Source organism: Dendrobates tinctorius, unplaced genomic scaffold, assembly GCF_039654945.1.
Source record: "Dendrobates tinctorius isolate UK_male_01 unplaced genomic scaffold, ASM3965494v1 ptg000060l, whole genome shotgun sequence".
Lineage (NCBI taxonomy): Eukaryota > Metazoa > Chordata > Amphibia > Anura > Dendrobatidae > Dendrobates > Dendrobates tinctorius.
In genome coordinates, this window is record NW_027361728.1 from 39,795,281 (window position 1) to 39,809,982 (window position 14,702).

Genomic DNA, 14,702 nt, shown 5'->3' on the forward strand with positions numbered 1-14,702 from the left:
AGTGTACAGCCGACAGTTGCTGGATTGTCACCTGTATGCGGATGCTAGTCTCTTTTATATCTCAGGTCAGTAAAAAGACGTCTTCTTACTGACCTGAGATATAAGAGACTAGCATTGGCTGTCATTAAGGGGTTAATAAACTTCTTGACTGTGGTTTTGAATACCTTGAGGGGTGCAGTTTTTAGAATGGCGTCACTTTTGGGTATTTCCTGTCATATAGACCCCTCAAAGTCACTTCAAATGTGATGAGGTCTCTGGAAAAAAAAAATGGTTTTGTAAATTTTGTTGGAAAAATGAGAAATCACTGGTCAACTTTTAGCCCTTATAACTTTTTAGCAAAAAAAATTATGTTTCAAAATGTGCTTATGTAAAGTAGACATGTGGAAAATGTTATTTTGTGAATATTTTTCTGATTTAAGGGCATAAAAATTAGAAGTTTGAAAATTGTGAAATTTTTGCCAAATTTATGTTTTTCACAAATAAATGCAAGTCATATCAAAGAAATGTTACCACTACCATGAAGTACAATATGTTATGAAAAAATAGTCTCAGAATCAACGGGATCCGTTGAAGCGTTCCAGAGTTATTACCTCATAAAGTGACAGTGGTCAGATTTTAGAAAATTAGGCCCGGTCATTAACCTACAAAATGGCTCAGTCCTTAAATGGTTAAAAAGCATATTATGTTATCATAAATTTAAAAAAAACTGATCAAGCAAATACAGAACAAACAATCAGATATGCGCAAGTATGAGTATCAAATTGTAAACATATAGATAACAGCCAATAAAACATATTAACCACTTGATCAATGATGTGTACAGCACATCATGAGCTTGTGTCAGTTCCCGCATCATGATGTGCTATATACGTCATGTCTTTAAGCCCCCTTTCACACTTCAGTTTTTTACCGTCAATCACAATCCGTTGCCTCGACGGATCGAAAAACTGATGCGACGGATGCGACTAGTGGATCTGGCGAAAAAATGGATCTGTCGCATCAGTTTTTTTCATCCGTTTTTCTATGGATCCGTTTTTTAAACCATGAATTTTTTCTATTTTAACCAAAGTTTTGTACCTTGTTACCCCAAGTTTTGTACCTTGTTACCCAAAGTATTGTACCTTACCCAAAGTATTATACCTTATCCTTAAATAAATGTAAGACAATAAAGTTTTTATCAAACCAAAATATTTTTATTCAATAAAGAATTATTAATTAAGATAGTTTGTGTTGGAGATAGTACTGGAGGGGCTGACAGATCGTACCACTTTGACAGTGGGAGTATGGAGACTGGATTGTGGTGTTGACGAAAGGTAAAACAGAAGGTGAAAGGGTGGAGAAACCAAGAGGATGGGTGGACAAAAGAACATGTGTAGGCAGGTGCGGACTGGGACTGGAATTCAGCCCTGGCATTTGCAATAACACAGGCCCATGTTGTCCCCATCTCCAAGCACCAGATGGGGATATATTACCCTGGATGGAGGAAAGCAAGATTTACTACAAGACCACTATTTCTAACGGTACCTGTAGCCTGCTTGGGTGATGGAGTCAGTGACTTTGTGCTCCATCACAACTGTTAACAGTTTGGATGTCTTGAGTTAACAACGTAGCAGACAAGGCAGCCCACGACCAGACATTTGCCAGAATTGCCAGATGGCCAGTCCGGCCCTGTGCGTAGGGATGGGATTTGGGAGACAGAAGACGTGGTGGGTGGAGAAGAGGCTTGTATTTGGGGCATGATGGGTGTGGAAGGAGACTGGTGGTAGTGGGCAAGGAGTACAGGTTGGGCAGGGAGTGGAGGCACAGATGCTGTGGTTGGGAACTGGTACGGGGCAGGAAGATGGTACGGGGCTGGAAGGACAGTGGCTGGGGGGGGGGGGCAGGTGCGGTAGGATCTACCGGGGTAGGTGGAGGGGCTTGGGAGCTAACCTGTGCTAGAGCAAGCTGGCAGGCTTGCATTACATGCATCTGCTGGTCAGGAGATAGCTTGTCTATGTGCTTGATTACTGCCTGGAAAAAGGAATGATTGGGCGTGCTCAATTCAAGCATACTGTTGTTCATGAGGTTGAATCCAGCACTTATTTGCTCGGACAAAAGTTTCAGCGAGTTCTGGAAAGATGCATTTAGATGAAGAAATTGGGTGCATAGTTCTTTTCTGGACCCCTCTGCTACCGCCCAGAACCCAAAGGTGTTCTATAGGAGGCAGCAGTGTCAGAGGGGTGGGGTAAAGGAAAAGCTACCTCGTCACCAGCAGCTTCATATAACGAAGTCTGCCAAGATGCTCCAGAGCTTGTGGATGGGACCCCGAGGGACCAGATGTGAGGGAAGGCAGGGAAGGTGCAGATGGGTCGGGTCTGTTGAAGTGGTCCCAGGGGCGGACTCCTGCGGGATCGCTCCAGAAGGGTTCAACTCTGCAGGCTCCTGAGTGCTGCAGACGGTGCTGTGGTACAAAGAAAAAAAATGTAATTAATATATTGCTATTGCTTGGTCCTGGCTGAAACCAAAAAAAAAGTTACACATGTAAACATTTTTACTTAGTAAATGGGATGGGGAATATTTACCTTTTGCTCACCATGGTCGACCGGAGGAACGTCAGGGCTCTTGCATACTTATACTTTGATCTGCGTCCTCCCGATCGACTTGGGGCCTGCATCTCTTTGTTGAACTCCCTCTTGATGAGATCCCTGAGTGACCGTCACCGCTTGATAACTCTGTCCCCTGTAAAGTGAAAGCACAAGTGGGTTAGCATACAACACATTACATCCTGTAACATAACTTACTGAACTGTGAATACTTACATGCTTGTTTCTGGTCCTGAGCATCAAGGTCCTCCCAATCTTCCACAACTTCGTGGAAACTTCCTCCCAGAGCCGATGGGCCACAACATCATCAGCGTGGCGGTGGTCCCCCATGTTCCACAGCTGCTCCCGCTCTCGGACTATATCGAAAAGGAGGTCGATGTCTATTCCTGCCTCCTCGCCGTCAGAGTCAGGAGCATGCTGTGAAGCCGGTTAAAAAAAGACAAAAAACAAAAACATTACACTCAAATCATCCACATGAAGTTGAAAAATACAAAAACCAAAAAAAACTTACTCTCTGCAGACCGCCCCGACGCTCACGCCGACGATCCTGGGAGGCACTTTGAGGACCTCTACGTTCAGCCCTAGAATCGGAAGACTATAAAAAAAATAAAAAAAGAAACATTATGTGCTTGGATGTAGGCTTATGTGTTGGGTGTACTGTGATGTCTGTGATGATCTGTTTCTGAGATGCATGTAAGAAACTTACACTCTGCGAGCCCGCTCCGTGTCTTTGTCCACCCCGTCCGTCTCCTTCTGAAAGCACCTCTTATGCTGCAGCTTCCTGTTAAACAAGAATTAATGCATATAGGGTTATGTGTACAAAAAAAAATCACAAAAAAAGAAGAAAAAAATGTTTTACCTCAGTTGGCTGACGATGTGAGGGAGGGCTCCCAGAAGAAGACATATTTGAGACTGGCTGGTCTGGCTGTGTCGCTGGTCGGCCAGGCTGTGTCGCTGGTTGAAAACCTCAGAAAGAGGAAAAAATCCTCCGAAAAATTCAGATACAAACCAGACAGGCCTAAATGCATCTGCACTAATACAGGATGCAGCGGACCCAAGTAAAATGGCAGCTGCACAGGTGCATAAATACCAAATGAAACAGCCAGCCTACAATCAGGGATTGGCCGTGTGGTACACCAGTGCAGAAGAAATAATCCGAATGTGGCAGTGTTCACACAGGGAATGCAGGGCTTCTGGTTCACAACCTCTTAGTAACACAATATAGGGGGGCTTCCCAGTGCCAACTAGAATGCATATGTGGCGCCCCTGAGGGTTCAGTCGCCACAGAGGTACTGCACCTCCTCCTGAGGTGTGGTACCCCACCATTCAGGTACGGTGGAGACACCTGACCACACTCCAACACCTGCATCCCACACAACATAGTAGTGTAGCAAAGAACCTTTGGTGTCTCCCTGCTTGGAACACAAAGAGTGCTGGGAGGTGGGTGGAGCTTAGCCTGCACAAGAGAGCAGGAGATGATTAGGACTAGGTCAGTCTGACAGAGTGGAAGAGTGAAGATCCCCTGAGTGGGATGGATGAAGGAAGTGCTGCAGCTGACCTCAGTGACCTGGGTCCACTGGCACAGGAAAGAGACATTGATGGGAAGCCTGACTCTCTCCATAAGGAAGGATTAGTACGGAACGTAAGGAGGACTAAGGATCAGGGTTAGAGCAGAACCCTTCCCTAGTTCACAGCGCATGGCCGGGGTCCGGTCCCTGAGGTTGTATGGATACTAATGGTTCTGCGACAGACACCGGAGGAATAGAAGTTGTCACCACTTTATTCCCACACAAGACTTGGGGGCACAACAGCAACGATAGTGAGCCAGGACTTGGTAGCAAGGAGTCCCCGAAGCAGGCTACAGCTGTCTGCCGTACAAGTAGAGTTCATAGGAACATCTGACAGGAGGAACTCCAGTGTAACTCAGTACTGAGAGTACTTCACTATAGGTGCAAAAGGGAGACGTTCAGAAAAGGCACTTATATTGGCGGAGTGTTGGAACGGAGTACTTCATCTTGCCTGGTGGTTGGCTGGGCCCCTGACCCGGAGGACACGGCACAGATGCAGGCACCTGTATGCTCAACAGACTGTGAGTAAAGCTTTGGAACTACATGCCCTGGTGTCCTCCACTTATTCCTGCGCCAACACACTCAGCACAGCTACATCTCGGTGCCGGACATTACACTCTCTCCCTTAACCCCTATCTTCTTCATCTACTCTGCCCTGGGACTACAGCCCTACCTGTGGAGGGCTACACCATCATTGCTGCACCACACCATCTGTCCCAGAGGATCTGTCTGCAGCGTCGGCTTAACATCTTCATTACCGAACACCACAGGTGGCGTCACGAATCATTCACTCATAAACTTTATTCCAACATCACTTAACCCCCTTTTACAATGGACGCCCAGGGCCACGGACCGGGTCACAGCTGCCGTGACACTTCCCATTGAAATCATCGAGCCCGGCTCCGAGTACCCCGCCTTCCCTGGCGAACCCCTGGGGGAAATCCACATCCCGTGTGAACAGAGGCCACAAGTTTTCAGAACCATTTGGGCCCAACTGCACTCTGAAAGAAATATGAAAAGTGCACAAAAAACATCAATATATGTAAGGTATTGGTTGATATTAAGGCCTTAATATGGAAGCTAGCAAACTGCATCAAAGTTCCTTACACTTGCCAGTCCTTCTCTAACATGAAAACCTCAAAAAGAGGAAAAAATCCTCCAAAAAATTCAGATACAAACCAGACAGGCCTAAATGCATCTGCACTAATACAGGGTGCAACGGACCCAAGTAAAATGGCAGCTGCACAGGTGCATAAATACCAAATAAAACCGCCAGCCTACAATCAGGGATTGGCCGTATGGTACACCAGTGCAGAAGAAATTATCCACATGTGGCAGTGTTCACACAGGGAATGCAGGGCTTCTGGTTCACAACCTCTTAGTAACACCATATAGGGGGGCTGCCCAGTGCCAACTAGATGTAGGCTTATTTGTTGGGTGTACTGTGATGTCTGTGATGATCTGTTTCTGAGATGCATGTAAGAAATTTACACTCTGCGAGCCCGCTGCGTGTCTTTCTCCACCCCGTCCGTCTCCTTCTGAAAGCACCTCTGATGCTGCAGCTTCCTGTTAAACAAGAATTAATGCATATAGGGTTATGTGTACAAAAAATAATCACAAAAAAAGAAAAAAAAAATTACCTCAGTTGGCTGACGATGTGAGGGAGGGCTCCCAGAGGAAGACATATTTGAGACTGGCTGGTCTGGCTGTGTCGCTGGTGGCCTAGGCAACTTTCTGCAAGAAATAAACACGATTGTTAGCTATTATACTAAGATTTTTTCCGTGTTGTACGTCGATTTAGAAAAAAAAAGGTAGCTCCATAGCTATTAGGGTTTCAACCCCTCCCCCCAAAAAAAATCCCCCTATGCCCCCCAAACAAAAAAATGCTACTTTAATAAGATGCTAAACCACCCGTCCTGTAATTAAAAGGTTTTAGATATGCAAGATGCGCAAGCAAACATAGCCCTCCCCCTCCAGGATTTCCCCAAAAAACCCACCAAACATAACACACCAACCCAAGTAGTACCTTGCAAACACCATTGCACAGTAAATACCCTCCTTCCCACTTTACATCTGTGGTCAATATATATTCAAGTGGGGGTTTAGGGATTTAATGTTTTAAAAACCCTGGTAAATTATAAAGACCCAATTTCTAAATTCCCCATTTGTATACACCATGGTTTTTTAAAATACAAACTCAAACACCTCTGTATTGCACGTAAACCAAAATAACCACCACAGGTGCTTTCCTGAGAAACATAACCCAAAAATTTAAAGTTACCTTGGTGAAATTATACCGCGGATGGCAAGGTTTTGGAACAATTTTAATAACTTTTTTTACTCCCATTTTTTTTTTTTTTTCAACAAAGTAGGAGCTACACAGCTCTTTATTGAAATACAAGGACAGTAATGAAAAAAAAATAAATTGCTTGCCTGGACACTGCAACTCCAGCTGGCTGGACTCGGGCTGGCTGGACTCCCTCTGGCTGGCCTCCCACTGGCTGGACTCCGGCTGGCTGGCTTGCTTGGACATTGATGAGTGAAGCCCTCCCTGGCAGGTTTATATACCTTTCCTAATTGGGGGCTGGCTAGTTATAATTTGATACTAAAAAATAAATTGTAGCTTGCTCAGTTAAAAAAAAAACGGAATCCGTCGCCGGATTCCGTCATTTGACGGATTTCGATGGATCCTGTGCCCATAGGCTTCCATTCTAGCAAACGACGGACGGCGACGGATCCATTGCTGTCCGATTTTTCGACGTAGACAAAAAACGTTACTTCGTCCCTCGTCTCCGGCCGCCGGACAAACAACTTTCGACGGATCCAGCGAGCGACAGATGAAATGTGAGGCCATCCGTCACAATCCGTCGCTAATATAAGTCGATGAGGAAAAAACAGATCCAGCAGCATCAGTCGCAGGATCTGTTTTTTTTCAAAATTCGATGGATTGCGACTGATAGAAAACATCTGATGTGTGAAAGGGGCCTAAGCTATCATTGTGTGACAACAGCGGTCACTGACAGCTAACTGGCATGAGAAGAGATGCGGGGACCTATGTCAGCTGTCTTTCCTCTCTGATTACTGTGATGGATTGACTGACCTAACTGACCGATCACAGCGTGTGATCGACAGGACGTTCTGAAATATCAGCACTTCCCTGCATGATCACTGCCGGATGATCGGTGCAGCTGACAATCGAGCTCTTGCGGTAACAGCCAGTGTTGGTGCTCCTGTATATGGAGCCAGCAAACTATTTTATGGACAAGTTGGACAAGTTTTGCAGTGTGTCCAAACAGTACTGTATAAGCCACATGTAGGGTATTTCCACGTTCACGAGAAATTGTGTAACAAATTATGTGGTCATTTTTACAACATTATATTGGTAAAAATTTAATTTCTTTCCTTTTTTCTTCACCACTCCACGGTATAAAATTTTGTGAAACACGTGGTGTCAATATGCTTACTGTACATGATTTCATTAAGAGATGTAGTTGTAAAATAGGGTCACGTATCGGGGGTCCTGCTGTCCTGACATCTCAGAAGCTGTGCCAATGTGACATGGCACCGGCAAACCATTCTTGGCAAATCTGCACTCTGATGTGGTGCTTCTGCCCTTCTGAGGTTTGCACTGTGCCTAAAAAGTAAAAGTTGAAAGCAATGATGGAGGAGAGAGTGTCATGTCACGTGTTGCCCCCTCTCCCATCATCACTCTCTGCCTCTGACGCAGTGGGCATGCAATGACGTCACTTCATCACATGCCACACTTTGCCAGGCAGTGGAGCTACTGACGTGACGAATGCGAATCAATGGGGAATGAAGAAAGGTAAATATGTATTTAATTCTAAAATCATAAAGTACATGGTGGCCATAATACTGCAGGACTGTGGGGCTGCATTAAACTCCTATGGGGGCTGCATTCTATTCTATTGGGCTGCATTAAACTCCTGAGGGGGACACTTTATACTCCTGTGGAGGACGCATTATACTCCTGTGGGGGACTGTGGTGGGCATTGTACTATGGGGTGTGTATTATACTGTATGGAGCATTATGGGGTGTATATTATACTGTATGGAGGACTATGATGCGTGCATTATACTGTATGGAGGACTATGATGAGTGCATTATACTGTGTGGAGGACTATGGGGTGTGTATTATACTGTATGGAGCGCTATTGGGTGTGCATTATACTATATGGAGGACTATGGGGTATGTATTATACTGTATGGAGCACTATTGGATGTTTATTATACTATATGGAGGACTATGGGGTGTGTATTATACTGTATGGAGCACTTTTGTATGTGCATTATACTATTTGGAGGACTATGGGGTGTGTATTAGACTGCATGAAGCACTACAGGGTGTGTATTAAACTGTATGAGGCACTATGGGGTGTGTATTATACTATGGGGTGCATTATACTAAACAAGCAAAATGCAGCCTATTCATCTAGTGATTGGATTATTTATGCTGGAACAGAAATCCTTGTACTCAGCAGCACATCACCCGGTGAAAACTGCAGATAGGCTGCTAACATGATACTGTATGGGGACAGATTGATCTATTAGTGATTGTTCTGTCCCCATCATTGTTCCTCAGCCAGTGTAAAGAGGCCGGGAAATGAGAGTCAAACAACTTCAATATTGTCGATAACGCTTAACGGCCTGAACTCAGCGCATGTAAATACAACTAAAATGTTTCTTTGTGATGGTGCAATATGTGAGCCCCACTTTTTCTAAAACTGGCCCTGGGTATCGACATACTCATGAGAAATTGGATAACAAATTGTATGGTTCCTTTTCTCCTGTTACCCTTGTGAAAATGAAAAATTTGGGGCTAAGGCTGTGTGCCCACGATGCATTTTGTTAAGCGTTTCCGCAGCGTTTGAGCCGGCTCAGACGCTGCAGAAACGCTTAAAAGATGCATCAAATTAATTAGCATGCGTTTTTGGCTTTTTGTGCCAATGCATGCGTTTTTAACCACTCAGGAATCGCTTAGCGGCTAAAAACGCAGCATGCTCATTAATTTCCGCATTGCTGAGCGTTTTTAGCCATCCCCAATGATCCCAGAAATCGCGTGTCAAAAAACGCGTCAAAAATCGCGCAAAAAAACGCGCGGAAAAACGCGCGATTTCTGGGAAGGGGATCCTTTTCCTGAGCGTTTAAAAACGCTAGCGTGTGCACATAGCCTAAAGCTACATTTTTGTAAGAAAAATAAAATTTTCAATTTTTCCTTCTACATTGTTTTAATTGCTGTGATGCATCTAAAAAGTTAACATACTTCTTAAATGTGGTCCTGATTTAAGGGCATAAAAATTCAACGTTTGAAAATGGCTAAATTATCATTTGTCAAATTTTCGATATTTTCATAATTAAACGCAAAAAATGTTAACCAAAATTTACCACTGAAGTACAACATGTCACGAAAAAACAATCTCAGAATGACTGGGATACGTTAAAGGTTTGCAGAGTTATTAACTTATAAAGTGACAAGTGTCAAATTTTAAAAATGAGGCTCTGTTGTTAATGAACAAGTTGCGCGTTCCTTAAGGGGTTAAGTAAGTACAAAATTGGTTTGATGTGTGCTGTGATGTAGTTAGGTGAGCGCCATACTGGCACATCGGTAGTGTGTAGGATGCAGTCCACCACAGGACGGCATATCCGCTCCCTGCGCCGAGGCACTTCAGAAGCATGTCATTAGACTGTGTTATGCGTTCCGTGAAGGAGTGCGTACATCTCTAAACAAGGTAATGGCACGCCCTTACTTTATAAATCACTGAGTAGCCCTGCCCACCGGACTCATATGCACACCAACATCAAGGATTTAAATAAATAAAATGCAAGTTTTACTGAAACTTGTCCCACAAAAATTTACATCAGTCTGATCATTGTCCCTTGCTCTATAATACCTGATCGGAAGATCAGATACAGTTTTCACATGACAGGTTCCTTTTAAAGTGAAACCTTAACCATTCTGTGGTTATGACTTCCTCTTCAAAATAGTCACAATGCTCAAGCGCTCAACTCCAGTTCTACATTCAGTTCCATAATGAGTAGACCACATAGGGTCTGCACAGTCCACGCTTCCCCATATGATAGTAAATCAGCCTGTATTCGGGACATACCTTTTGAAGACCATAATAGACTATGTTTGTGCTGACCATGGACTTTTGTAATACAGTAAGAGGCACATTATTCTCTGTTGGAGGTCATTTTTGGCAGTATCCACTTATTTGATGGGGGTACCATAGCACAGTCAACCACATTTTGGTGTCCACTTCAAATAGGAGGTCGCTGCCTAAAATTAAAGTCAATGGCCTCGTCAGGGCAAATGTCCAAATTCCATTTTTGAGGGCTTCAGATGTAAGTCCCAAAGGTGCCACTGTACATAGCCTAAAGCGCAATGTGAACACAACCTTAGTCTCCCTGAAGTGTGAAAATACTTTTTTCTAACACCCCACCTAAATGCACTGATACCCCCGTCTCTACCTACTATGAATTCCTGTTGGGGGTAAACTCCTCACTCTGATCATCCCAGGTCTGTTATGATTAGGTAACTGAGGAGGATAACGGGGGAATAGACTAGGCAACCAGATAACCAGAGAGGTTGGTAGCTTAGCAGATTGCAGAACCCTAAACTAACAACACAACTAGAATTAGCCATGGAACGTACCTACGATGCCCTAGATGCCTCGGCACAGCCACAGAATTAACTAAGCCTAAAGAGAGAAATGGGAAAGCTAAACTGCCCCGTAAGACCCCCCAAAGGAATAGCTAGCCCCCGAACATATATTGCCAGTGAGACAAGATGAAGCACAAAACACAAGCAGAGAGTAGAGTAAGCAAATGATGGGGCCCAAACTGTCTAGATAGAACAGGACAGGAAAGGATACTGTCTGCAATCACACAAAAAACTCAAAGAAAAATCCAACACATCTGATATGCAAAAATACTGAGGCCAAACCAAATCACCGGCAAGAGCTGAGGGAAGGTTGTTCACTTAAATCTCCCCAGTTTGTAACACCTGACCTCCAATCATCCTGCTCAGGTGATTAGACCAGCTCCATTACCAGCAGTAACCACCAGAGGGAGCCCAAACTCAGAAGCCAGGTCAAAAGTGTTCACAACACAGGTCTCTCACAATGTATATGTTACTCAGTTACTGGCTGGAACAAATATGGTTCCCTAATAGAAGCTCAGTCAAAGAGGGTGTCACATTGCACCACACACACACTCTATACGCCGTACGCACCACACACACTCACACCCATACACTCACTCTCATACACTCACAGTCACACTTATACACTCACACACATTCACACTCTCAAACTCACACTCATACACTCACACTCATACTCACACTCTCACATGCGGTACCACCAGAACACTGTTGCACTGCACCTGCGCGAATTCCACGCAGGCGCAGTGAATCATTCAGCTGATCCCGGCGCCAGATGCGCGATGTGTCTACAGACAGAGGAAGCCGGTTACATTAAAGGGGTTTTCCCACAAACGAAAGTTCATTTTAAAAATTGTCTGTGTCTGACCGTGTATAGAGCATACCACATCTCCTGGGCAGGGGAGGAAGCTAAAGACAATACTGACATTACAGCAGGGGATCACAGAGGATTCAGTTTGTGAGGTAAAATATTTCACTGACTGTTTTTAAACAATATTTTAGCTCACAAAATGTATCCTCTGCGATCTCCTGCTGTAATGTCAATGTTGTCTTTTGCTTCCTCCCCTGCCCAGGAGCTGTGGTATGTTCTGTACACGGTCAGACACAAAGAGTTTTTAAAATGAACTTTAGTTCGTGGGAAACAAGACATGACATGAGAGGAGAAGACAGCAGATGGGGGAGAGAGAAAGCACACAGGGGTGAGACAGACAGAGCACAGGGGGGAGACAGCTCAAACGTGTCAGCATGTGACGGGAGAACACAGCACAGGAAGGAGAGAAACAGCAGACAAGGGGCATAGCACATGGGGTAGACAGGTCAAAGAAGAAGTCAGCACATGGGGAAAGAGAGAGTGGATAGGTGGGTGAGCACATGGGGGGGTGGGGAGATTCTCAACGCTGCAAAGCCTGCCCCCATCCTGACATTACTGCTGTCCCAATGCGATAGCATTGGGCCTCCACCTAGTCACATATAACTAACTGAGGGCCCCTGCATATAACATTAGGAAGTGTACTAATTTATATTATACCCTGATATTAGCGTGTTTTACCACACAACTGGTGGTCTTCTATGTAGCTACATAGTGGGCCCCAAGAATGATTTTCTCTGGTGGGCCCAAGCAGGTACGGACTGGGGCTGGAATTCAGCCCTGGCATTTGTAATCACACAGGTCCATGTTGTCCCCATCCCCACGGGGCCCTGGGACAAAGGTGCTCCAGTCCCACGTTGTATGTACATACCTATCAAATTATTCTGTGGTGCAAAACCAGGCCCGGATTGGCAATATAACTAACCAGGCATTTTCCCGCTGGGCCGCTGTCACGTGGGCCGCGGGCATCTGGCCGCTTGCCAGCTGCTGCGGCCACCGTTGCTCCTGCCGCCGGCCCTCTGCGGGCATGGCGGTGATAGTTTCAAGTTCCTCCCGCACTGCAGGGAGATAAGCCGCCACGCCCCCCCGCACCTCATCCTCGCCTTAGCATGAGACCCCCCCCCAGCCACTCACAGCGTCGCACTCGCTTGCCTGCTCGCTCTGTTCGCAGGACCTGTGATGAGGTCACAGGAGGGGAGGAGTCAGGGGGTCACATGATCAGCAGGAGCCTTTGTCCAGACCCCCGATCATGTCACCCCTGACTCCGCCTCTCCTGTGACCTCATCACAGGTCCTGTGCGCTCAGCCTTGCCTCTACCGTCTGCAAGACTCTGCTTTGCTGTTGTCATGGTGCTGGTTGAGGTATGTATGTGTGGGGTCAGGATTTACAGTGTGGATGTAGCAGAGCTGTGTGTGTACGAGGTGTACGGAGCGGAGCCGTGTGTACAGAGAGGAGCCGCGCGTGTACGAGGTGTACGGAGAGGAGCCGCGTGTGTACGAGGTTTACGGAGCGGAGCCGTGTGTACGAGGTGTACGGAGCGGAGCCGTGTGTACGAGGTGTACGGAGCGGAGCCGTGTGTACAGAGAGTAGCCGCGCATGTACGAGGTGTACAGAGAGGAGCCGCGCGTGTACGAGGTGTACAGAGAGGAGCCGCGCGTGTACGAGGTGTACAGAGAGGAGCCGTGTGTACGAGGTGTACGGAGAGGAGCCGCGCGTGTACGAGGTGTACGGAGAGGAGCCGCGTGTGTACGAGGTGTACGGAGAGGAGCCGTGTGTACGAGGTGTACGGAGCGGAGCCGTGTGTACAGAGAGGAGCCGTGTGTACGAGGTGTACGGAGAGGAGCCGCGCGTGTACGAGGTGTACGGAGAGGAGCCGTGTATACGAGGTGTACGGAGCGGAGCCGTGTGTACAGAGAGGAGCCGTGTGTACGAGGTGCACAGAGAGGAGCCACGCGTGTACGAGGTGCACAGAGAGGAGCCGCGCGTGTACGAGGTGCACAGAGAGGAGCCGCGCGTGTACGAGGTGCACAGAGAGGAGCCGTGTGTACGAGGTGTACGGAGAGGAGCCGTGTGTACGAGATGTACGGAGCGGAGCCGTGTGTGTGTACGAGGTGTACGGAGAGGAGCCGTGTGTACGAGATGTACGGAGCGGAGCCGTGTGTGTGTACGAGGTGGAGCCGTGTGTGTACGAGGTGTACGGAGCGGAGCCGTGTGTGTGTACGGAGCGGAGCCATGTGTACGGAGCGGAGCCGTGTGTACGAGGTGTACGGAGAGGAGCCGCGCGTGTACGAGGTGTACGGAGAGGAGCCGCGCGTGTACGAGGTGTACGGAGAGGAGCCGTGTGTACGGAGAGGAGCCGTGTGTACGAGGTGTACGGAGAGGAGCCGTGTGTACGAGGTGTACGGAGAGGAGCCGTGTGTACGAGATGTACGGAGCGGAGCTGTGTGTGTGTACGAGGTGTACGGAGAGGAGCCGTGTGTACGAGGTGTACGGAGAGGAGCCGTGTGTACGAGGTGTACGGAGCGGAGCCACGCGTGTACGAGGTGTACGGAGAGGAGCCACGCGTTTACGAGGTAGACGGAGTGGAGCCGTGTGTATGGAGTGGAGCCATATGTGTACGGGATGTACGGAGCGGAGCCAAGTGTATACAAAGCAGGCTTTTCCCACGGACACAGGAGTACACGGCGGAGCCCCGAGGAGCATTTTAAAACACACACATCACTTCAGGTGGAACGTCATGTGCTGGAAGCTGACCGGAAATGAGATAATTTCTTGAGGAGATTGTGACGCAACCAGGAATGCTTCAGATCCATCACCGTGTCCTCCTCCGACAGCGCAGACAGCAGGATCGCCTTGGAATCGGGGATGCCGGCCATGTGAGCGGATCATGATAGGTCCTGCATCGGGAGGCTCAGGTGGGCACTACAATGGGAGCCGGGCTGCTATAGTATCTTTGTAGAATCTTTCTTTATTTCTTTTTCTCTTTTTCTTTCTTTCTCTG